Genomic DNA, 27,203 nt, shown 5'->3' on the forward strand with positions numbered 1-27,203 from the left:
GCAACCAATCAGGAGCAAGCCGTGTGGCAGCCCGTGTGTCGCTTCGCATGGCTCCGGACGCATACGCAGCGGCACCTCGTGCTCCACTTGTCCTTCAGCATGGCCCTGCTCACATGCAAGGTGACCCCACGCCCTCTACCTACTGGATGCATGGCCTGCTCACATACAAGCTGACACACGTCCTCCACATGTCTGGCCGCATGGCCCGGTCGCTGCATCGCGACACCTCTGGTTGGCCGTTCCACCTCGTGCTCCACATGGCTGGCTGCATGCCTCAGTCTCATGCAGGATGACACACCCACGTCCAGATGGCCTGCTGGATGATTTAAGTGCATGCAGGTCGACACCCCATCTCACACATGGCTGGCCGCATGCTTCGGTCGCATGCATCGCAACACCTCGTGCTTGGCTGTTCCACCTCTTACTCCACATGGCTACTTGCATGTACAGGTTGCATGTACTGCAACACCTCCTGCTTCCCTTGAGACATACACTGTCAAGAGCCTGACACCACGTCCTAAACACATACACATCAAGCCACCTCGAGCTTCTCGGTCGATTTGGCCGATTTCGGCCTTTCCGGTGAATTTTCGTCCCGTGATCAATCCCAAATATTTTTCTACGCCCGTTCTGATGGCCTGAGTATTTTTAATAAACCCTACTAGGACTCTGATCTTGAGGAAGAATATTTACCGAGCTTTCGGCTTCTTCGAAACATTTCGTAATACCGAAATTTAGGGTTTTTCGCCCAATTTCCGGTCTTCCTGTTGTGCTTCCTAAAGTGTCTTGCTTCAAAAATCATTTGAATCAATCTCCTACATTGTCTGACCATTGTCTAGTGGCATACTTGACTCATGGTTTAGACAAGAACAATCTGATCGTTCGCGACTCGACCACCCAAAGGATACTCGACCATTCTTTTTTTTTTTTTTTTTTAAGGGTTTCTACAGTATCGGTCGACGTCTTAATAGACTATCGATCGACACTCTCTCGTTTTCGACATACTAACTGATACCACTAAAATTATCCTAAGGAGTTTAGTCTCATCAAAAGAGGTTCAGATGTAGTACTTAGGGATCGAATCCACAAGGAGCTAGGAAACAATTAAATCTAGTGTTTATTAATTCTAAAGGTTGTAATGTTTTAAATGAAATAGCAATAGTAACTAGCGAGTAAATGATAAATGTAACTTAGGTTGGAAATGATATTAGATGCAGGGCCACTATTCAGGTGTTGGAGATTATAATTCCTATAGATGCCTAACTGTTGCATGCATGATATATTAGAGCTCATTCGCTTAACTCAGTGATCAGCTGTCGCATGTACCACTGGTTAACAGACTAGATCTTGTGTCTCACCGGTTAGATGCAGACACAAGAGAGTGTCGATCGATAGTCTATTAAGATGTCGACCAATACACCTTTGCCAACATCGATCGATTGTCAGTTGAGGACATCGATCGACGGGTTCTAGCCAGGCCTATGCGCGAGTATGAAAATGCTCTACTAAGATTCTAAATTGGCGGTTAGCCCTCTCTAGCAATCCTAATATAATAGATAGATGTCAGGATGGGATAACAAGGGTGCTTGAATATACAATCCTATGATCAAGTTCTAGTTAGCTAGGCTAAAACAAGCAATGAATACAAATCTATCATGAATATCACAACAAGGCAGATCTATAGTTTGGGGCTAATCCCACAAACCTATCTGAACCCTAGATCTAACAGTTGAACTACTCAGACATAGCAAAGCAATTCATATCAATAGATAAATAGAAACTCATAGAATAGATGATAAGAAAATGAAACAAGAAGTTCCAATCACAAGTGATCTTCTCTCCAAATGAAACTTGTAACAAAACTAGGTCTAGAAAAGAAAGCTCTCTCTGCCGTCAAAACACTTGCAGTATATATTCTACTAGGTTAAAAACTCGTCACGGCATTTTGGTAATTTGGCTTGGCCTTGGTTTTTAAGTTTGCTGAATCCAAAATGTCGCGTCTGGTGTCTCGACATCGATCGATGGTACTTGTGTACATCGATCGATATTAATCTTCCTCTGTCGAGGCATTTCCTGATATCGATCGTCAGCACTGATGCGCATCGATCGATTATTCTTCCTCTCGTCGACCTCTAAGTGGTCAGCTCGGATGAAATGTTTTTTAATCTCCAAAATGCTCCAAAGTCATAGCTTTACTCCGAAATGCACCTGAACCTGAAAATATACCTAGAAGCGTAGAAAACATATATATATATATAGTAAAATACTAATATACCATGGATAAAAATGGGTTAAATCCAAGGTATATCAACTCCTCCAGACTTACCCTTTTGCTTGTCCTCAAGCAAAACATACAGGCAGTCTCTGTGAAAGAGGTTTGAAAATATTTAGGGATTTAAAATTTTAAAAACATAGAAATCTTTCCTCAACAATTTTGCAACCACATTTAAAAAGTCATAATCACGAAAGCACACTATGCAATATCCTAGCTTAGCAACCATTTCTAACATAACACAACTCATCAATTCGCGTCTGACATCCCCTCTACTGATTTCATTTCTTAGCATAAATATAAAGTGAACGCTTTACCTTGGGAGTATCGATCACATGATGCAAGGATTTCAGAAAAGTATCTGGAGCTGCAGGTAAAAAGTTAGTTCCTAGTTTCTCTCTCTCTAAATTTCTCTCTTGAGTCAAAGTCTGCTTCCACTGCAGGATCAGTGACCAAGATTGGATAGGCTTCCATGAATCAAAACTTAATGGTGGTTACCACCAAGTTCTGTTCACTTCTTTTTGACCTATATCCAAGAGTTCTTTGCGAAAGCGAGCCTTGAAGATTGCCGCCTCCAAGTCCCGTTTCGAACTCTTTAATTTGAGTCTTTATGAATCAAGCCTTAATGGTTTTAGCCACCAAGTCCTGTTCTGACTCATCCTAATTAAACAATAGATCTTATTTATTATTATTATTTTTTTTTTATTTATATATATATATATATTATTTTTAAATACTAACTAATCTAGGGTCGAAATCTAGAGAGAGAAAATGTGGTAAATAATCTAAACCAGGCGTTACCTTCCAGACCTGTCTGAAGAATCCGATCCCATGTATACCAAGCCCCAAGACAAGCGGTTATGTAAGGTTTAGTGTTGGAAATCAGCTTTGGCTACTTCATACGGTTCAAGGTAAGCGTGTAGTTGATAGGTTGATCTGCTTTAGCATCTTTAGTGCTATCTGCAATCAGTAAATCTAAAATGGTGCTAAAGATTGGTTAGATATTCATGTTTAAACCAATATAAGATTATAGTCCCTATTTTCGATAGCTAAGCATAATTTATTTGAAATTCCTTTTTACGTAAGAATAAAATACATTATATATCAGTAAATCTCCTCCCAGACTTAAATTACACTGTCCCAGTGTAACTCAGACGGAGTTATGATTGAATGTGTATGATGTACGAAATGTAACAAGTAGGTAAGATACATCTGACCGGATTAAATATCGATCGATGGGTAGTGTTACATCAATCGTCGTGTGGTTGCCTATGTCGAACGATGTCGACGTCTCGTCGTCGGTCGATATTCAAGTCCTCCTACTTGGTTCTCCTAAATCTGAAAGAGATAAAACGAAAAAAATTAAATGTTAGCTAATAAAACTGAAGTAAAATACCTAATAGTGGGTTGCCTCCCACTCAGCGCTTGGTTATAGTCATTTAGCTTGACTGTGGTAGTGATTGGCTATTGGGTGGAGAAGCAGCTGCTTGTTGGAAAGCAAGCATCCACGTCATCTCTGCGCATTCTGGACCAAGATGCAATGAAACTTCTTGTGGCCTCATCATTTCTTGTCCATTTGTCATCTATCTTCCCAAGTACATTGGAGATGTTCTGTAGCCTTTCTTGAATGTTGTCAATGCTGACCTGGTGCCAGCCTATGTTGTCATAGGCGTATGCTGAAAGATCTGTCAGTTCCTTTTGCATTGACTCTACTGTCTTGTGTATCAGCTGCTCGCCGATTGGTATAGACTCGGCGTCGATCGATGCGATTATGTGTTTGTTGGTCGATCTCGGTGAGTTGCCGTCGATCGATTTTGCTTTTGTCCTGTCGATCGATGCTGATATCTGATGTTGAGCTGCGAGTTGTCTCTGAATGGCTTTGACTTCTTTCTGTAGCCATTCTGCGTGGTTGTCTATTCCACTGATTTTGTTGTCGAATGGAAAGTAGATGTCATCTCAGCGTTTGTCAAGTCGTTCCTCCATGGTGTCTAGAGCAGTGTAGATCTTGGATGTGATCTTGTCAACCTCTGCTGCTGTGTAAGGAAGTAACTCCACAGGTTTCTTGCCATCGTTCCAGGGTCCTCTTAGCCTGTCGATCGATGCTGATTTTACCTGCAAAAAACTTTGATTAGTAATGTTCTCAATATCCTTTTGGGCATCAAGTAATTGACTAGACAATTTGTTTAAATATATCATGACTGGTGATATAAACGGTCATGCATATCCTCGTAAGTCCTCAGCCTCTCATTCATTGCTGAGAATTTGGCGTCGAGCGATGTGAAGGTGCACATGTCGATCGATGTGGCTGGATGTTGGTCCTTCTTGCGAATGGTGTCCAGATCTTGCTGTAGTAGCTCGATTTTAGTGCTTAGCCAGTCCACGTTGTTGTTGAGAGGGCAGTAAACGTCGTTTATCCTCGTGTCGATGTATGAGACTTCCCATTCATCCTTGTGTTGTGTTGAACATCGCGGTTCTGCAAGGATCTTAGCTGTAGGAAGACTGACGTCGATCGATGTTGCACGTGGTGCGTCGATCGATGCTGAGGTCATAGCTTCCTTCTCAAGTTGCTGACGTAAACTTTCAATTTCTGTCCTCATTTCTGCCATACATCTGAAAAGCTCATTGTAGCCTTTATCCAAAGGCTGATGTATTTCATCTACCAGTGTTTTGAGCTCCTCTCCCAGTTTCTCCTGAGCTCCACAAATACCAAACACCATTTCATCGATTTCTTCTTTGTTTTAGAGTTCTGGTGCCAGTCTTGTGAGTGTGAAGGAAGTGGCATGTTCTGGAAGACAGATGTGGCTCTCTTCAAAAAGAGATGCTCTTTCCAGTATTTTCCTGATGTTGTCCTTTGTGACAGGTATCATCTCACCAGCTGCGCTTCGTGCGTGTGCACGCTCATCTCTGTAGACTCCATATTCGTCCCTTTGTTCCCAAGTGAACTTTCTGGCTCCATACATGTCGAAAGCGCGGCTCCCACATTCATAGCGTCTGTCGATCGACTTCGGATCATCCATATCGATCGACGTTGGTGTTACCCTGGCGATCGATTTCTCCGTTGTACCGTCGATCGATGCTTGCCCTTTTGGTTGGCGTGATAGATCTGTGTTGATCTCTGTTGTGGCGACTCCTGCGTGGTTGTTAGGATCTGTTAGAATGACGTCTGGAGTGCCACGTTGCTGTGAGAACAGGTTGTCAGGTCCATTGGCTACTTGAAGGATGTCTACTATGTCCTCTCTGGACACTTGTAAAATCTTTCCATCCATTGCACGTGCGTTGCCATCTGGATACCTGAAAATACCAAATTCATCAGGTGTTAGAAAACCGTAATCAATGTTTGCATAATTATTCATTTTAGAAATAGAGAGATTAGGGTTTAGAGTAGTATCGATCGATGTAGATACAGTTACATCGATCGATGGCAGAGTAATTTCTGCAGAACTTGTGTTCTTGAGATGATTGCTCTTCATGGATTCTTCTGTTGATGTAGAAGGAAGAGTGTTCATCTTATTTGCTTGTGTGTTTGCTCTGATGTGTGTAGGTGGTTTCGGAGGTGCAAAACGATTTATATAGGTATCTGTAAACCTAGTTAGGGAGGGAATATTCTCATGCTCCTGAATTTTAGCTACGGCGCAAATATCGATCGATGTTCCTTTCGGTGTGTCGATCGATGTGAGCGGTTGTTTTGCTGGACGAGGGTGGGTATCGACCGATGCGGAGTGCACAGCGTCGAACGATGTTGGAAACGTGTTGGTGAACTTGTGTATTTCAAGTCTTTCATCCTGCAAAGACATTTCTATTGCACGTTCTTTCCAGTAATCCTCATCGTATTCCTCGGTATGTTCCTCATGAGGTGAAGTAATTACAGTGTCAACTGCAAAACTTTCATGGAAACCACTGTCTGCCCAACTGCCTATGGAATAATCATCATGTCCTCTCCTGGTTGGAGGTTGGAAGGCAAATGTTGGTAACAATGATTAGGTGAAGCGAAATGGTCAAGTGGGTGCATTACGTCGAGTGACGTGTTGTTGTGGTCATCGGTCACCATTGACACATTGGAATCGATCGATGGAAAGGTTTGGGGTGTCGATCGATTCCGAGTACTCTGTTTCGTACTCCGATTCATACTCTGCTCCACAATGGCATGCGCCAATGAAGCCAAGTTCTTTCCCATAATCCACAGAATTAATGACCTTTCTCTTAGGTCGGATGGGTCGTAGTGGATGTTTGGGTCTATGAGCGTTAGACACAATTTGTTTTTGTTCATGTCACATACAGCTCCTACTGTAGCTAGGAAGGATCTTCCAAGCAGAAGTGAAGAGTTCCAGTTAAGCTCGATGTCTAAGACATGAAAATCTACAGGGACAAGGGCATTACCAATCAGTACCTCCAGATCTCTTATGATGCCTCCGGATCGTTTCTCTCAAAGATCCACGAAGGTGAAGGATTCTGTTGAGGGTTCGATGGTCAAACCAAGCTGGTCTGCCATGATCCTAGGGAGGATACTAACCGATGCTCCTGTGTCACACATTGAATGGGGAAATTCAACACCCTTGACTATGCATGGTATTGCAAACTTCCCAGGATTACTCTTCTTCGTCAATGTGATCCTGTGTTTCATCTTTCCTCTGACTTGATGAAACATTCTCCTAATGTCCTCCTCAGTTACCTTTGTTTCTCTGAAGAACATCCACAACCGGTGTGTGAAGTAAGCTTCATCAAAAGGTTTTTCGATTGGGATTCTGAGGACTCGTTTAGTGAAACCATCCATCTCCTTATCGTTAGCTTCCCTCTTAAGGTTTTTAGGAATCTTCTCATTTCTTTTCCTTAACCTTCTCTCTTCAGATTCTTGTTCTTCATGAACAGATTCTGTTGAACTAGTTAAAGGGTTGGGTTTTGGTTCGGGTGGGTTTGCTAATGGTTTAGGTGGTGGTCTGAGTGAATTGATGTAATCATCATCGATTGAGGGTAACCGCACTCGGTATGTCAGAGGTGCCTGTCGATCGATTGGAGGTGTGTTGTGACGATCGACGTCGGACTCACTCTGTCGATCGATGGTTGAGTTAACCGATCGATCGATTTTATCATAGAAAGGGGAGGGTGGGTGAGGATGCTTAGCTGCGAATTCTTCATGAGTTAGAATTCGAACCGCATTGCATTCAGTCGAATTGGCAGACGACGTCGATTGATGACTGGAGTAATCCGTCCATCGATCTTCATCATGGTCTGTCGATCGATGCGAGTTCATCGACATCGGTCAACACCATTGGGATCCGCTGAGACTCATGGAGCTTTCGATTTTGAAATCTCCTTCCTCAAGGTTTTCATTTCTCACCACTTGCCAAAATTCATCATCTATGATGGCATTTACGTGGTGTTTCCCTTTGTCGGCTCCTGCCTCTCTAGCGAAAGCTTCTTGCCTCTTAATAGTCTTGCCTGTCTGAATTACTTGGGTTTCAAGTTTTCTCACCTGAGTCCCTAAGGTCTCGATTTTGGTGTTCAAATTGTTGTAGGCAGAGTCTATCTTACCGTTGAAATCCACAGTGATTTGTTGTTGTCCCAACAGTACTCGATCAAGCATTTCTTCGATCTTGCTTTCCTGAGTCTGGGCTGGTGGATTTTGATAGTAAGAGTTCGAGTAGCATTTACTGTTGTTGAAGAGTTTTTGAAATTGTGAACTTTGGTTACTTCTTTGGCCATTTCCAAAGATGTATCTGTTTCCGCCCTGGTTTCCAAATTTCTGGAATCCGGTACCTCCGTTGTAGTTCACATCTTCTTCTCTTTCTGTATCTGCTACTTCTCCTTCAGCTGAACAGACTTGCTTCCTAAGAAGCTCGTGCACCACATCTAACTTAGCTCTTGCTTCGTCCATCTGTTCCTTCCCGATAGAGGCTATAGACTTCTTCCGTTCAGAGTCAGTGTTTTTGGTGCTGCTGCTGTTAGCAAGGTTTTCGATAAATCTCACAGCTTCCAACGGATTTCGAGTAGTGAAGTTTCCTTCACTCGCCGTATCAAGAGCCATTTGATACTGTAAGGCGAGCCCTCGGAAGAAAGTGCTTAGCAGCTGCACTTCATTAAATCCGTGGTGTGGACAGTCTCGCTGGAAAAACCTAAATCTAATCCACGCATGTTTGAAGGACTCTCCAGCCTTCTGCGAGAATGTGGAAATTTTGTTCAGAAGTTCTTCAGCGCGCGCCTCATCGAAGAAGTTTCGTAAGAAAGCATTCTTGATGTCGCTCCAGGATGTTAAAGATCCTGTGGGTTGCTGCCTAAGCCAGTGCATCGCTTCTCCATTCAGCGTGTATCTGAAGAGTTTGCACAGCAGGTAATATTCGGGACTCCTTCCATCCGAATGGTAGCGATTAGATCCTCGAACCATTCCAAATGGTCCATAGGATGCTCGTGCAGTAACCCAGAGTAGGGTATCTGCGACACGAGAGTGTAGTATTGAGGCTTCAGCTCGAAATTCTGCTTCTGGATCTCTGGAAGTCGAATCGCTGATCTGTTGGAATAGTACTCATCTGGGCGATTGTAGTCGGCCAGTGGGTTCGATCGAGCGTCCTCATCTACAGGTTGAGCAGCTCCTGTAGGATCAGCATCAGGGATTACAGTTCCCTGAGCATCTATTTTCTGACATGTTGCATTACGCAGATGACCGGCCTGGTCATACAGGTTTCCGTTCTCATCCTGAGTTAGAATAATAATGTTTACCATTTTTGACGACATGGTATCGATCGACGTACGCGGTGTAGTATCGATCGTTGTCGAACGATTGGGATCGATCGACGATGACGGTCTGGTGTCGGTCGACGGTTGGTTGTGCGTATCGATCGACGACGAAGTGGTTGCGTCGAGCGATGTGGAACGTTGACCTCTACGGATGGTGTGTTCCAAATGAGCAAGATCGTCTGAGAACAGCATGTCTTTCTCCTTGTTGCTTCTGGTACCGCTGGGCATGCACATGAAAAGACAAGAAAAAGAAAGATTATTACAAAAGGGGGTAAAGAAAAGAATAAGAATTAATAAAACTAAATCTAATGGCGATCAAAGCTTCCCGGCAACGGTACCAAATTTGATACCACTCAAATTACCCTAAGGAGTGTTACTCTCATCAAAAGAGGTTCAGATGTAGTACTTAGGGATCGAATCCACAAGGAGCTAGGGAACAATTAAATCTAGTGTTTATTAATTCTAAAGGTTGTAATGTTTTAAATAAAATAGCAATAGTAACTAGCGAGTAAATGATAAATGTAACTTAGGTTGGAAATGATATTAGATGCATAGCCACTATTCAGGTGTTGGAGATTATAATTCCTATAGATGCCTAACTGTTGCATGCATGATATATTAGAGCTCATTCGCTTAACTCAGTGATCAGCTGTCGCATGTACCACTGGTTAACAGACTAGATCTTGTGTCTCACCCGTTAGATGCAGACACAAGAGAGTGTCGATCAATAGTCTAACAGTTGAACTACTCAGACATAGCAAAGTAATTCATATCAATAGATAAATAGAAACTCATAGAATAGATGATAATAAAATGAAACAAGGAGTTCCAATCACAAGTGATCTTCTCTCCAAATGAAACTTGTAACAAAACTAGGTCTAGAAAAGAAAAAGTTCTCTCTGCCGTCAAACACTTAGGCAGTATATATTCTACTAGGTTAAAAACTCGTCAGGGCATTTTGGTAATTTGGCTTGGCCTTGGTCTGGTGTCTCGACATCGATCGACGGTACTTGTGTACATCAATCGATATTAATCTTCATCTGTCGAGGCATTTCCTGATATCGATCGTCAGCACTAATGTGCATCGATCGATTATTCTTCCTCTCGTCGACCTCAAAGTGGTCAGCTCGAATGAAATGTCTTTTATGCTCCAAAGTCATAGCTTTACTCCGAAATGCACCTGAACCTGAAAACATACCTAGAAGAGTAGAAATCATAGATATATATATATAGTAAAATAATAATATACCATGGTTAAAAATGGGTCAAATCCAAGGTATATCAATTACGTCGAGTGACGTGTTGTTGTGGTCATCCGTCACCATTGACACATTGGAATCGATCGATGGAAAGGTTGGGGTGTCGATCGATTCCGAGTACTCTGTTTCGTACTCCGATTCATACTCTGCTGCACAATAGCATGCGCCAATGAAGCCAAGTTCTTTCCCATAATCCACCGAATTAATGACCTTTCTCTTAGGTCGGATGGCGTCGTAGTGGATGTTTGGGTCTATTAGCGTTAGACACAATTTTTTTTTGTTCATGTCACATACAGCTCCTACTGTAGCTAGGAAAGATCTTCCAAGCAGAAATGAAGAGTTCCAGTTAAGCTCGATGTCTAAGACATGAAAATCTACAGGGACAAGGGCATTACCAATCTGTACCTCCAGATCTCTTATGATGCCTCCTGATCGTTTCTCTGAAAGATCCACGAAGGTGAAGGATTCTGTTGAGGGTTCGATGGTCAAACCAAGCTGGTCTGCCATGATCCTTGGGAGGATACTAACTGATGCTCCTGTGTCTCACATTGAATGGGGAAATTCAACACCCTTGACTACGCATGGTATTGCGAACTTCCCAGGATCACTCTTCTTCGTCAATGTGATCCTGTGTTTCATCTTTCCTCTGACTTGATGAAACATTCTCCTAATGTCCTCCTCAGTTACCTTTGTTTCTCTGAAGAACATCCACAACCAGTGTGTGAAGTAAGCTTCATCAAAAGGTTTTTCGATTGGGATTCTGAGGACTCGTTTAGTGAAACCATTCATCTCTTTATCGTTAGCTTCCCTCTTAAGGTTTTTAGGAATCTTCTCCTTTATTTTCCTCAACCTTCTCCCTTCAGATTCTTGTTCTTCTTGAACAGATTCTGGTGAACTATTTAAAGGGTTGGGTTTTGGTTTGGGTAGGTTTGCTAATCGTTTAGGTGGTGGTCTGAGTGCATTGATGTAATCATTATTGATTGAAGGTAACCGCACTCGGTATGTCAGAGGTGCCTGTCGATTGATGGGAGGTGTGTTGTGACGATCGACGTCGGGCTCACTCTGTCGATCGATGGTTGGCTCAACCGATCGATCGATTTTATCATAGAAAGGGGAGGGTGGGTGAGGATGCTTAGCTGCGAATTCTTCATGAGTTAGAATTCGGACCGCATTGCATTTAGTCGAATTGGCAGACGTCGTCGATCAATGACTGGAGCAATCCGTCCATCGATCTTCATCATGGTCTGTCGATCGATGCGAGTTCATTGACATCGGTCGACACCATTGGGATCCGCCGAGACTCATGGAGCTTTCGATTTCGAAATCTCCTTCTTCAAGCTTTTCATTTCTCACCACTTGCCAAAAATCATCATCTATGATGGCATTTACATGGTGTTTTCCTTTGTCGGCTCCTGCCTCTTTAGCGAAAGCTTCTTGCCTCTTTATAGTCTCGCCCGTCTGAATTATTTGAGTTTCAAGTTTTCTCACCTGAGTCCCTAAGGTCTCGATTTTGGTGTTCAGATTGTTGTAGGCAGAGTCTATCTTACTGTTGAAATCCACGGTGATTTGTTGTTGTCCCAACAGTACTCGATCAAGCATCTCTTCGATCTTGCTTTCCTGAGTCTAGGGTGGTGGTTTTTGGTAGTAAGAGTTCGAGTAGCTATTGTTGTTGTTGAAGGGTTTTTGAAATTGTTAATTTTGATTACTTCTGTTTCCGCCCTGGTTTCCAAATTTCTCGAATCCGGTACATCCGATGTAGTTCACATCTTCTTCTCCTTCTGTATCTGCTACTTCTCCTTCAGCTGAACAGACTTGCTTCTTAAGAAGCTCGTGCACCACATCTAACTTAGCTCTTACTTCGTCCATCTGTTCCTTCCCGATAGAGGCTACAGACTTCTTCCGTTCAGAGTCAGTGTTTTTGGTGGTGCTGCTGCTAGCAAGGTTTTCGATAAGTCTCACAGCTTCCAACGGATTCCGAGTAGTGAAGTTTCCTTCACTCGTCGTATCAAGAGCCATCTGATACTGTAAGTCAAGACCTCTGAAGAAAGTGCTTAGCAGCTGCATTTCATTAAATCCGTGTTGTGGACAGTTTACCTGGAAAAACCTAAATCTAATCCACGCATCTTTGAAGGACTCTCCAGCCTTCTGCGAGAATGTGGAAATTTTGTTCCGAAGTTCTTCAGCGCGCGCCTCATCGAAGAAGTTTCATAAGAAAGCATTCTTGATGTCGCTCCAGGATGTTAAAGATCTTATGGGTTGCTGTCTAAGCCAGTGCATCACTTCTCCATTCATCGTGTATCTGAAGAGCTTGCACAGCAGGTAATCTTCGGGGACTCCTTCCATCCGAATGGCAGCGATTAGATCCTCGAACCGTTCCAAATGGACCATAGGATGCTCGTGCGGTAACCCAGAGTAGGGTATCTGCGACACGAAAGTGTAGTATTGAGGCTTCAGCTCGAAATTCTGCTTCTGGATCTCCGGAAGTCGAATCGCTGATCTGTTGGAATAGTACTCATCTGGGCGATTGTAGTCGGCCAGTGGGTTCGATCGAGCGTCCTCATCTACAGGTTGAGCAGCTTCTGTAGGATCAGCATCAGGGATTACAGTTCCCTGAGCATCTATTTTCTGACCTGTTGCATTACGCAGATGACCGGCCTGGTCATACAGGTTTCCGTTCTCATCCTGAGTTAGAATAATAATGTTTACCATTTTTGACGACATGGTATCGATCGACGTACGCGGTGTAGTATCGATCGTTGTCGAACAATTGGGATCAATCGACGATGACGGTCTGGTGTCGGTCGACGGTTGGTTGTGCGTATCGATCGACGACGAAGTGGTTGCGTCGAGCGATGTGGAACGTTGACCTCTACGGATGGTGCGTTCCAAATGAGCAAGATCGTCTGAGAACAGCATGTCTTTCTCCTTGTTGCTTCTGGTACCGCTGGGCATGCACATGAAAAGACAAGAAAAAGGAAGATTATTACAAAAGGGGGTAAAGAAAAGAATAAGAATTAATAAAACTAAATCTAATGGCGATCAAAGCTTCCCGGCAACGGTACCAAATTTGATACCACTCAAATTACCCTAAGGAGTGTTACTCTCATCAAAAGAGGTTCAGATGTAGTACTTAGGGATCGAATCCACAAGGAGCTAGGGAACAATTAAATCTAGTGTTTATTAATTCTAAAGGTTGTAATGTTTTAAATAAAATAGCAATAGTAACTAGCGAGTAAATGATAAATGTAACTTAGGTTGGAAATGATATTAGATGCATGGCCACTATTCAGGTGTTGGAGATTATAATTCCTATAGATGCCTAACTGTTGCATGCATGATATATTAGAGCTCATTCGCTTAACTCAGTGATCAGCTGTCGCATGTACCACTGGTTAACAGACTAGATCTTGCGTCTCACCCGTTAGATGCAGACACAAGAGAGTGTCGATCAATAGTCTAACAGTTGAACTACTCAGACATAGCAAAGTAATTCATATCAATAGATAAATAGAAACTCATAGAATATATGATAAGAAAATGAAACAAGGAGTTCCAATCACAAGTGATCTTCTCTCCAAATGAAACTTGTAACAAAACTAGGTCTAGAAAAGAAAAAGCTCTCTCTGCCGTCAAACACTAAGGCAGTATATATTCTACTAGGTTAAAAACTCGTCAGGGCATTTTGGTAATTTGGCTTGGCCTTGGTCTGGTGTCTCGACATCGATCGACGGTACTTGTGTACATCAATCGATATTAATCTTCATCTGTCGAGGCATTTCCTGATATCGATCGTCAGCACTGATGCGCATCGATCGATTATTCTTCCTCTCGTCGACCTCAAAGTGGTCAGCTCGGGTGAAATGTCTTTTATGCTCCAAAGTCATAGCTTTACTCCGAAATGCACCTGAACCTGAAAACATACCTAGAAGAGTAGAAAACATAGATATATATATAGTAAAATAATAATATACCATGGTTAAAAATGGGTCAAATCCAAGGTATATCAATTACGTCGAGTGACGTGTTGTTGTGGTCATCCGTCACCATTGACACATTGGAATCGATCGATGGAAAGGTTGGGGTGTCGATCGATTCCGAGTACTCTGTTTCGTACTCCGATTCATACTCTGCTGCACAATAGCATGCGCCAATGAAGCCAAGTTCTTTCCCATAATCCACCGAATTAATGACCTTTCTCTTAGGTCGGATGGCGTCATAGTGGATGTTTGGGTCTATGAGCGTTAGACACAATTTTTTTTTGTTCATGTCACATACAGCTCCTACTGTAGCTAGGAAAGATCTTCCAAGCAGAAGTGAAGAGTTCCAGTTAAGCTCGATGTCTAAGACATGAAAATCTACAGGGACAAGGGCATTACCAATCTGTACCTCCAGATCTCTTATGATGCCTCCTGATCGTTTCTCTGAAAGATCCACGAAGGTGAAGGATTCTGTTGAGGGTTCAATGGTCAAACCAAGCTGGTCTGCCATGATCCTTGGGAGGATACTAACTGATGCTCATGTGTCTCACATTGAATGGGGAAATTCAACACCCTTGACTACGCATGGTATTGCGAACTTCCCAGGATCACTCTTCTTCGTCAATGTGATCCTGTGTTTCATCTTTCCTCTGACTTGATGAAACATTCTCCTAATGTCCTCCTCAGTTACCTTTGTTTCTCTGAAGAACATCCACAACCGGTGTGTGAAGTAAGCTTCATCAAAAGGTTTTTCGATTGGGATTCTGAGGACTCGTTTAGTGAAACCATTCATCTCTTTATCGTTAGCTTCCCTCTTAAGGTTTTTAGGAATCTTCTCCTTTATTTTCCTCAACCTTCTCCCTTCAGATACTTGTTCTTCTTGAACAGATTCTGGTGAACTATTTAAAGGGTTGGGTTTTGGTTTGGGTAGGTTTGCTAATGGTTTAGGTGGTGGTCTGAGTGCATTGATGTAATCATTATTGATTGAAGGTAACCGCACTCGGTATGTCAGAGGTGCCTGTCGATTGATGGGAGGTGTGTTGTGACGATCGACGTCGGGCTCACTCTGTCGATCGATGGTTGGCTCAACCGATCGATCGATATTATCATAGAAAGGGGAGGATGGGTGAGGATGCTTAGCTGCGAATTCTTCATGAGTTAGAATTCGGACCGCATTGCATTTAGTCGAATTGGCAGACGTCGTCGATCAATGACTGGAGCAATCCGTCCATCGATCTTCATCATGGTCTGTCGATCGATGCGAGTTCATCGACATCGGTCGACACCATTGGGATCCGCCGAGACTCATGGAGCTTTCGATTTCGAAATCTCCTTCCTCAAGCTTTTCATTTCTCACCACTTGCCAAAAATCATCATCTATGATGGCATTTACATGGTGTTTTCCTTTGTCGGCTCCTGCCTCTCTAGCGAAAGCTTCTTGCCTCTTTATAGTCTCGCCCGTCTGAATTATTTGAGTTTCAAGTTTTCTCACCTGAGTCCCTAAGGTCTCGATTTTGGTGTTCAGATTGTTGTAGGCAGAGTCTATCTTACCGTTGAAATCCACGGTGATTTGTTGTTGTCCCAACAGTACTCGATCAAGCATCTCTTCGATCTTGCTTTCCTGAGTCTAGGGTGGTGGTTTTTGGTATTAAGAGTTCGAGTAGCTATTGTTGTTGTTGAAGGGTTTTTGAAATTGTTAATTTTGATTACTTCTGTTTCCGCCCTGGTTTCCAAATTTCTCGAATCCGGTACATCCGATGTAGTTCACATCTTCTTCTCCTTCTGTATCTGCTACTTCTCCTTCAGCTGAACAGACTTGCTTCTTAAGAAGCTCGTGCACCACATCTAACTTAGCTCTTACTTCGTCCATCTGTTCCTTCCCGATGGAAGCTACTGACTTCTTCCGTTCAGAGCTGCTGCTGCTAGCAAGGTTTTCGATAAGTCTCACAGCTTCCAACGGATTCCGAGTAGTGAAGTTTCCTTCACTCGTCGTATCAAGAGCCATCTGATATTGTAAGGCAAGACCTCGGAAGAAAGTGCTTAGCAGCTGCATTTCATTAAATCCGTGGTGTGGACAGTTTACCTGGAAAAACCTAAATCTAATCCACGCATTTTTGAAGGACTCTCCATCCTTCTGCGAGAATGTGGAAATTTTGTTCCGAAGTTCTTCAGCGCGCGCCTCATCGAAGAAGTTTCGTAAGAAAGCATTCTTGATGTCGCTCCAGGATGTTAAAGATCTTGTGGGTTGCTGCCTAGGCCAGTGCATCGCTTCTCCATTCAGCGTGTATCTGAAGAGCTTGCACAACAGGTAATCTTCGGGGACTCCTTCCATCCGAATGGCAGCGATTAGATCCTCGAACCGTTCCAAATGGTCCATAGGATGCTCGTGCGGTAACCCAGAGTAGGGTATCTGCGACACGAAAGTGTAGTATTGAGGCTTCAGCTCGAAATTCTGCTTCTGGATCTCCGGAAGTCGAATCGCTGATCTATTGGAATAGTACTCATCTGGGCGATTGTAGTCGGCCAGTGGTTTCGATCGAGCGTCCTCATCTACAGGTTGAGCAGCTCCTGTAGCATCAGCAACAGGGATTACAGTTCCCTGAGCATCTATTTTCTGACCTGTTGCATTACGCAGATGACCGGCCTGGTCATACAGGTTTCCGTTCTCATCCTGAGTTAGAATAATAATGTTTACCATTTTTGACGACATGGTATCGATCGACGTACGCGGTGCAGTATCGATCGTTATCGAACGATTGGGATCGATCGACGATGACGGTCTGGTGTCGGTCGACGGTTGATTGTGCGTATCAATCGACGACGAAGTGGTTGCGTCGAGCGATGTGGAATGTTGACCTCTACGGATGGTGCGTTCCAAATGAGCAGGATCGTCTGAGAACAGCAAGTCTTTCTCCTTATTGCTTCTGGTACCGCTGGGCATGCACCTGAAAAGACAAGAAAAAGAAAAATTATTAGAAAAAGAGGGTAAAGAAAAGTAAAAGAATTAATAAAACTAAATCTAATGGCGATCAAAGCTCCCCGGCAACGGCGCCAAATTTGATACCACTCAAATTACCCTAAAGAGTGTTACTCTCATCAAAAGAGGTTCAGATGTAGTACTTAGGGATCGAATCCACAAGGAGCTAGGGAACAATTAAATCTAGTGTTTATTAATTTTAAAGGTTGTAATGTTTTAAATGAAATAGCAATAGTAACTAGCGAGTAAATGATAAATGTAACTTAGGTTGGAAATGATATTAGATGCAGGGCCACTATTCAAGTGTTGGATATTATAATTCCTATAGATGCCTAATTGTTGCATGCATGATATATTAGAGCTCATTCGCTTAACTCAGTGATCAGCTGTCGCATGTACCACTGGTTAACAGACTAGATCTTGTGTCTCACCTAGATGCAGACGCAAGAGAGTGTCGATCGATAGTCTATTAAGATGTCGACCGATACACCTTTGCCAACATCGATCGATTGTCAGTTGAGGGTATCGATCGACGGGTTCTAGCCAGACCTGTGCGCGAGTATGAAAAAGCTCTACTAAGATTCTAAATTGGCGGTTAGCCCTCTCTAGCAATCCTAATATGATAGATAGATGTCAGGATGGGATAACAAGGGTGCTTGAATATGCAATCCTATGATCAAGTTCTAGTTAGCTAGGCTAAAACAAGCAATGAATACAAATCTATCATGAATATCACAACAAGGCAGATCTATAGTTTGGGGCTAATCCCACAAACCTATCTGAACCCTAGATCTAACAGTTGAACTACTCAGACATAGCAAAGCAATTCATATCAATAGATAAATAGAATCTCATAGAATAGATGATAAGAAAATGAAACAAGGAGTTCCAATCACAAGTGATCTTCTCTCCAAATAAAACTTGTAACAAAACTAGGTCTAGAAAAGAAAGCTCTCTCTGCTGTTAAAACACTTGAAGTATATATTCTACTAGGTTAAAAACTCGTCAAGGCATTTTGGTAATTTGGCTTGGCCTTGGTTTTTAAGTCTGCTGAATCCAAAATGTCGCGTCTGGTGTCTTGACATCGATCGATGGTACTTGTGTACATCGATCGATATTAATCTTCATCTGTCGAGGTATTTCCTGATATCGATCGTCAGCACTGATGTGCATCGATCGATTATTCTTCCTCTCGTCGACCTCTAAGTGGTCAGCTCGGATGAAATGTCTTTTAAGCTCCAAAATGCTCTAAAGTCATAGCTTTACTCCGAAATGCATCTGAACCTGAAAACATACCTAGAAGAGTAGAAAACATAGATATATATATAGTAAAATACTAATATACCGTGGATAAAAATGGGTCAAATCCAAGGTACATCACTAACCGTTGAGACACGAGATCTAGTCTGTTAACCAGTGAAACATGCGACAGCTGATCACTGAGTTAAGCGATTGAGCTCTAATATATCATGCATGCAACAATTAGGCATCTATAGATATTATAATCTCCAACACCTGAATAGTGGCCCTGCATGTAATATCATTTCCAACCAAGTTACATTTATTATTTATTCGCTTGTTACTATTGCTATTTCATTTAAACATTTACAACCTTTAGAATTAATAAACACTAGATTTAATTGTTCCCTAGCTCCTTGTGGATTCGATCCCTAAGCACTACATCTGAACCTCTTTTGATGAGAGTAACACTCATTAGGGTAATTTGAGTGGTATCACCCACCCACCTCTCTTGGAAAACATAATTTTTTTCCATTTCTCCCAGTGTATTCATCTTTTTGGTGGATTTGAAGTCCACCAGAATTGAGCAATGGCACTTGCTAGGTATTCACATATCTCCAAAGGAAGCATGAAAGTAGACATAACGTAAGTCGGAAAAGCTAACAAAATGTATTTAATCAACACTTCCTTCTCTCCCTTTGAGAGCCATCTACCTATCAATCTATTCACTCTATGCATCAACTTATCCTTGAAAAATGCAAAGGTTTGCCCTTGGAACCACTTATATCTGGGATACCTAGCTAAGTTTTCATTCCTCCTTCGTTTTGTATTCCGAATGCATCTTTAATTTCTTGTCTAATATTTGCATTAATCCGTTTACCAAAGAGTACGAACGATTTATCAAAGTTGATACATTGACCTGATGCTTTACCATAATTCCTGACTACTTTCATTACTTCTTCAAATTCACGGGGTTCTGCCTTACAAAAGAAAAGGCTATCATCAGCAAAGAGAAGGTGGGATTCCGAAGGACACGTGCGTGTGACGCGCTTCCCCGTTATCTTCCCTTAGCTCTTTTCATGATTGAGAAGGCTAATGAGCCCTTCCGTACATAGAATAAAAAGGAAAAGAGACAAAAGATCTCCTTAGCGTATGCCTCGACCAGGAACAATATTTCCTCTTGAATGTCCATTCATGAGTACCTTATATTTCCCTGACGTAATGCATCGCATTATCTAGGTGATCCATGTCTCTGTAAAATCCATCTTACGCATGACAACTTCAATAAACGACCATTCCATCCTGCCATATGCTTTGCTAATATATGTTTTAATTGTCATATTTTTTACTGCATCCACTTGGTTTAGTTCTCAGAGCGTGGAACATTTCTATAATTTATGTAGTATATTTTTGTTTGTAATTATATGTGGATTTGATATCTACCTAATCATGGTCAAATGTTATGAATGTTCTAGGGAAAAAATAGAAAACAGTTAATATGCATATAATTTATGTATCTAAACTATTAAAAGGGAAATACAAATAGTATTTAGCCCTAAGTTTTTTACAATATTTACCAACATATACCACTAACATTAAAACTCAATATTTTGATTATTTAATATGATTTATTCAAATTAAATTTAATAATTCAAAATCAAAACTACTCATTTATCAAATAATATTTTCTTATTTCTAATCTTGCAAATCACATCAAACATTTATTATTAACCTCAAAATGATTACCTTCCATAATATATTCCTATATTTAAGAAATCCTTTAAAAATTTGATATCAATCAACAACCACAACATCCTCGTTTGTTCCTATTCTTGCAGATAACGTAAAAAATCTAATATTTAAAAACCTTTATTCGATAAGAACTAACAAACAGACCATTCTCGGAATAAGACTGTATATCATATTCGCTATTTAATACTAAAAATTCACAACTAACAAAATCTTAGTTATTAATACGCGATTGTTTCAACCCTTTACTAACAAGCTATATATACCTATTCCCCAATTGCTTCAACACCATATCATTCTACGAAAAATCACAAATAATCGAAACAAATCAGTAGATCAGTAGATTAGGAACAACCTTCGTATGCCATTATCTTCAGGCGTAATCAATAGATCTATTTTCTGTAATCCTTTTAGTGAAAAAAATCACAGGCGTTTAAGAATATCTCACCAGAACAACAGACATCGCCGCCGAAGAGATCAGTAGGAGAAACCAATTTTATATTGGAAAGTAAAAAGTCACTAAAGGCAATCATTATATGGCCTTTGATTTGTTCTTCAGGTCCACTAATTTTTGGGTTACAAATGATAGTAATTTTTGTATCATAACCAAAAGGCCAAAATCAATTCATATAATTAGGCTTTGTTAATATAATTACTACAGATACATATTTTTTTGGAGTTACTTTTCCAATTAGTTTCATAGTTTTTATCGATTTTTTTTTCTTTTTAAAGCTATATAAACAAAAGAAAAAAAATTATTTTCCAATTTTTTCATATAATTACTACAAATTTCTTTTTTTTTCTTTTTAATGCTCTATTTTTTTATTTTAATATATTTTTAAATATATTTTTTCTTATTTAATAATACTATTAAACCTCAACTACATGCTCTAATATTATATACTTTATGTTTAGTTTACCAAGCAAAATAAAAAAAAATACAATATAAGAAGAATAAAACCTCATAGTTTATAAATGTACACTAAACCGAATAATAAAGATGCACCAATGTTAGAACTCAATAACATACGAAACAATAACATGAATTTTTCAAAACCACGAAAAAACATATAATTACATAGAACATACATCCGCGCGGGCGAGCGGGTCAAAAGCTAGTTATGTTTATGTTTGTAATTATGTGTGGATTGGATATCTACCTAATCATGGTCAAATGTTTATGAATGTTCTAGGGGGAAATAGGAAAACAAGGTTCAAAACTAAGCTTGTGACTCGGTTCCGTGTAGATCCGTTCAGTTCAGGGTCTATCAGTTATAGAGAAATTGTATCTAAATAGTACTTGGTAGGATTTTGACTTGGATCCGGTTTGGTTTCACTGTTTATTAAATGAAAATATATTTGTATACTTTAACCGCACTATAGAATTAGTTAAAGTGTCTGAGCGGTCACAAACGCCTTTATAGTTAAGAATATCTCCAAAAGAAACTCTATAACTTCAAATATAGAGTTTTTTGTTCTCCAAAATAGAACTTCAAAACTTCAAATTTGGAGTTTGAGGAATGAAACTTCAAATTTAAAGTTTCACTACTCAAAACTTCAAATATGAAGTTTCATCTTTTTATTTTCATTTTGATCCAAATAATTAGTTACACATCACATTTATGATTCTTAAGTATTTTCTCATTTATCGTTTTAATCCTTAATTTTTTTATATTTCATAAATATTTCAAATTTGTTTTATAAATTCAAAATTTACACATAAAATTAAATAAAAATTTGAAATATAATTTATAATATTTTAAGACTATAATTAGACAACAAGAATATTACAAAAGAAAGTTAATACTTTTTTAAAAAATATGATAAATGAAGACATAACTATTTGACAAATTTAAATATTACAAAAACACTAATAATAAATTTACTCCAAAACCTCCAAAATTTATAAAATATTGTCCAAACAAATGTTGTGTAACCCAAGATGGAGCATTACAAAAATAATTTTGTGGAATAATGTGGTATATTATTTTTTAGTTTAATACTTAATTATTTATTTTTATTTACAATTTTATATATTTTATGTAAGATTTTATTAATTAATATTTAATGTTATATATTTAATGTAAGATTTTATTAATAAATATTACTGTAATATTTTTGTATATGTTCTAGTTATTTATAAAAGTTATATGGATTTATATTAATTAAAAAAAATATAAAGACCATAATGTAAAATACAAATAATTTTGAAATTGAGTTTGAAGTTTTGCTTTTGGAGAAGAAAATTTTGAAATTTCAAATTTAGAGGTTTGCAACTTTTTGGAGATGCTTTGGTGTTGCAGAACTAAATTCTGTTACGAGGCCCATTTGTGTGAGAGGCCATTAGACTAATGGGTTAGATTATATGGGCTAGATCACAGAGTGTCTTTAACTTAATCTAGTAATAAGAGTATATGAGGAGAAGTGAGAATGCGAGAAAGATCATCTAGAGATTAGATCACTAATGTTAATGGAGAGATGAGAGTACCTTCTTTCAATTCTCTCACGTTTGTAAACACTTTTATTATCAATATTACCAGTACTAGATCTTTTGTCCGCGCTACGCGCGGATTATATCTTTTTAAATTTTGTCTCTATATATCTAAATTGCTTAGCAAAGTTTGTAAGACATAAGTTGAGTTTTAGATTTTATAGAGAAGTATAGATTTGCTCAAAAAAAAATAGAGAAGTATAGGTTTTAAAAAAACAATGATAAAATTGTTTAAAATGTAAACAAATCTAAGTATCAAGTTGTGTGGGAAAGAGAATAGTAATCCGAATGATGCATGAACTAAAGTCATTCTTTGCTGCATGTTTTTGAATGATATCTTATTCGCCCTTTGAAATGCTTTATGTAATCAATTGATTTGTTGAAGTAGAAATTTGTTGCTGGTGATGAACTGAGTAATAGTTTGCCTGGAAAATATTGGATATTATTGTTCTGTTGATAAAAAAAAATATTTAGATATGTATTATTTCTTGATGTGTTTTAAAAAATTATGTACCTTGAAAAAGTTTAGGAATTATGCTTGTGATGATGACAACTTAAAATTTCCTATTCTTCTTGCTTTGTAAGATGCTAAAATATGTTGCTTGTTTGTCGCACAGTATGAGTTTAACCATTGTCGACCTGAGATAGAAGTTTATGTATGAAGAGGATTATGATTTCGTTTTTAGCTATTGTGTTAGACTTGCATGTTCAGCCGTAGACCAATCGTGGCATCTGTATTGATTTCTGGGTAGTACGGATTTATTTTTTGTATTATGAGTATCTGCCCGACAACATCTGCACATTGATTTTGAGTTAGAATAAACATCCATGTTTGTTTAATTAATATTGGGATGACTTACTTACCTGGTAAGTAGGTGGGTGTAGTGGCTAAGCGCAACAGATTTTTGTAATTCTGAGGAGAGAAAGTGTGAACTGGAAATATTGGACCGATGTCTACAACTTTTGATGCTATTGTCTTTTGGTCAATCTGGATGTAATACGGCAGTTGGGTGAGTTTTCGATGTCGTGAATTATGTATGACAGAAAATCCTGAAAACTCATATATGTCTCCCTCGATCATATTTTTTGGGTCATTTGGCTGAATGTTTCCGGTGAGCCGACCTTCTAATAGTTGTCCCTGAAAGTGAACAAATTATGTTGTGCCGAACCATTTAAGTAGATAGTGAGCAGTTTAAATTAAATATGTTGGATTGGGAAATACATATATATGTATATGCTAAAGTTTAAATTAAAGGCTTACGTGGTGGTCGTAGCACATGAAGCCAATGCAAATTTGAGTATTATTTGTTTGGTGTTTTCTGATGTCCAAACACTTCTTATACATACCGTGATAGGACGCACTGAAATCCCTTCCTGAAGTTGGTGGATTCGTTGAGAAATGTGTTGCATGTGAGATGTCACTATAAATTACAAAAGAAACTTGAGATTAGAAACAAATTAATTTTTCTTTTTAATAAAAAATTAAAATTAGTATATTGAGTTTTTTTGTTTCTAATAAATAGTTAGTTAACCCTATATATAAGACAAATAATAATATAAGAAAAAAATCTAATTATATCTTAATTATATAATTATTTGTTTTAAAATAATCACATTGTAACTGCATATCTTAAGAGATATAACATGTTTAAAATAAAATTTAACAACAAATATCTCTACATATGAACAAAGAAAAAATAAATTATTAATTCAATATTAAAATTTATTCATATGCTTGAGACTTTACTAAAAATTAAAAAAAAATTAATTTAATATATTATTATATTAATTTGGGTAATTTGGAATCAGACACTGTAATTGGTATTAGGATTTCTTTACTTATTAAATGAAACATTTTGGTCATTTACATTCATGTGGTTTATTTTTGTGACTAAAACTTGAGAATTATCTTTTAGAAGAATTACCCCTACTTTAATTAGAATTGCGATTTTAGATATGTTATAATATTGGGATTGAAGTTTAAAATGTTACTAATAAAAATAATATTAATAAATTGAAAATAAAAAAAATTTAAAAAGTTTCAAAAAGTATTTTCAAATTACGAACAGAAAATTTGGGGAAAAAAAATTAGAAAAAACAAATTTGGAAATTTTTCTTTAAAAATTTCGAATTAGCAAACACATAATCTAAAAATATAAAAGAATACTTATTTTTATTATATTTTTATACATTTTTATCATATATTTCTCTGAATTCAACAAAAATATTTTTATTTTAAGTATATTAAAATTATGATTAATTTTCTTACTTGCATTTACGTTAGTTGTTGTCATAGATATGTATATATATTTCAGGAAGATCAAAGAGGTAAAATGATGACCAAAATGTTTTATTAAAGAGGTAAATATACATTTATACCTTTATGGCTAACTAATACAAACCTTAGGATATAGAGATAAGGGTGGGAAATTGGGACTGAAGTTTAAAATTTTATTAAATAAAAATAACACTAATATATTAAAAATAAAAAATTTAAAAATAGTTACAAAAGTATTTTCGAAAATATACTCTTTTGCACCATAAATATATATTATAGTTCATATAGTAGAATAACGATTTGCCATATTTTGCCATATCATTCTATATACAGTTTGAATGTGTATATTGTTATCTTGAGCCTTGAACAAAAAAAAAACTGAAACCGCATAAAAAGAAAAACAAACCAATTGCTGGACCCTTGAAATTTTTATTACTTTTCTCAGAGAAACAGGCAGAAGATTATATATTTACCTGCATATTCTATGGGCTGGTCAGAGAGTGGGCTATCCATTATGTTGAGTCGGCGATCCTTGCAACCAACCTATTACAAATTAGGTATATGTATTAGGTTTACTTTGAAAACGTGTACGTTCTTCGACGTATCCAAAGAATGATGGGTTTTTTTTGAGAGATGGATTGTTTAAGTTTTTTTATTTCATACGCAAAACAATGATGAGTTTTTGGGAGAGCTTGATTAAACATAAGCTAACTATGTTTTTTTAATTTCCACAACTAAAAACACAGCAGAGCTTTATAAGATTTCATCAAAATCACTACACTCTGGTTAAACCAATCATCTCAGAAGGTTAATGAATGGCCAAAAAAGAGCAAGACCAAGCTTTTCATATTTTAAAAAGAGAGCAAAATCGAATGAAACTCAAAGCTTCACCACATAGATTAAGAGCAGAACATGGTAAATTAATCAAAAGCCATATATTACTGTGAAACCAATCAACACAAGGCTGAGTAATCTGAGACTGACCAAATAATAAGGTTAATAAAATTACTTAGGTTGATTGATTTTGTGTTAATAGCAAAAGAATATATCAGACACGTAATTGTAGCTATTTTCTAAAGTGTAAGAGGCAATATTCGTGTATAAATGTGTAAATATTAGCAATCTTAACCTCACCTTTTCAGGCAAACCAGGTTCCATTTGGGTAGTATTGCAAAGAACAAATAGAGCAGGAAATAAAGTCCACATGACCCAATTTAAATATCGAACCTAAAAGTATAAAGCATCAGATACATCAATACTAAAATGTTTAACAAAAAGAAGTAGCAAACATAAGGATAACCAAAAAAGTTTTAACAAAGATAGTTCAGATGCTGCAAAGACAAAGTTTGGATATGAAAGAAACAAAGCACAATAACTTAATAAACAAACCAGTACCTAAAACCTATTAGCCACATAAGACCATTACTTAAACTGCAGCAACACACAATCACTGCATAAGAGGATAGGCTGGGCTTTATTAGCCACTCTTGGAACGCTTTGATTCAAGTGATTCAAGACTCTCAGAGGATTTTCTAACCCTATCACCAGCAGAATGCTCAAAGCTTGTAGAAGAACCAGATTCATCACCTACACCCTTCAAAACATCATCGGACACTGCTGGAGTAGTGCCTTCTTCCAAGTGTGCTATAGCAAGTGGAGCTTCTGGTGGAAGTATCTTTGTGACAGTTATGGTTTGAGTCTTGCCTGTTAGGTTATGATCTGAGACTTTGACAATGAACTTGTGCGTGTGCCCTATCGTATCAAGTAAAGCTTGCGGAACCGGCACGGGATGGTCAGCTCCTAATCCCTCATTTGACTAACATTCAATAAATTAATTTTTAGTTAGACCAATATGAGGCTCAACATAGACAGACTTGAAATTACCTCAAAATATTTGGCAACCAATTCGGATGCATGCTTCCCAGTCAACTCTTTACCAGCATCACCAAGAATGGCAAAAACTGCTTGTTCACTCTTGTCATAAACAGCAATCTTAGTGAGATATCTGCAATGAAAGATGATTAGTTATTATTTCTTGCAAAAAGTAGATAAAATACTGTCTAAAATACTTACTGAGGAACGCCTGTAACCTCCCTTCTCACACACTTCTTATTGTTGCAAATCAGTGAAGTAGGCCCTTTGATTGCCTTACTATTACATCCACCGCAAGAAATATAATACCAAGAAGAACACTGGACAATATCATCTATAGTTGCTGTGCACTCAAACCAA

The 27,203-nt window shown here is 38.7% G+C and overlaps 2 non-coding genes across 2 annotated transcripts; both read left to right on the forward strand.

The window, feature by feature from the left end:
• The first annotated feature begins 12,331 nt into the window (after positions 1–12,331).
• LOC117126960 lies at positions 12,332–12,437 on the forward strand. The gene has a single exon (XR_004449721.1). It is a non-coding gene; the product is annotated as a small nucleolar RNA R71 (small nucleolar RNA).
• A 3,860-nt stretch (positions 12,438–16,297) lies between these two features.
• On the forward strand, positions 16,298–16,403 carry LOC117126975. The gene has a single exon (XR_004449736.1). It is a non-coding gene; the product is annotated as a small nucleolar RNA R71 (small nucleolar RNA).
• The last annotated feature ends 10,800 nt before the right edge of the window (positions 16,404–27,203 follow it).

The sequence above is a fragment of the Brassica rapa genome, chromosome A07, assembly GCF_000309985.2.
Source record: "Brassica rapa cultivar Chiifu-401-42 chromosome A07, CAAS_Brap_v3.01, whole genome shotgun sequence".
NCBI classification, from domain to species: Eukaryota; Viridiplantae; Streptophyta; class Magnoliopsida; order Brassicales; family Brassicaceae; genus Brassica; species Brassica rapa.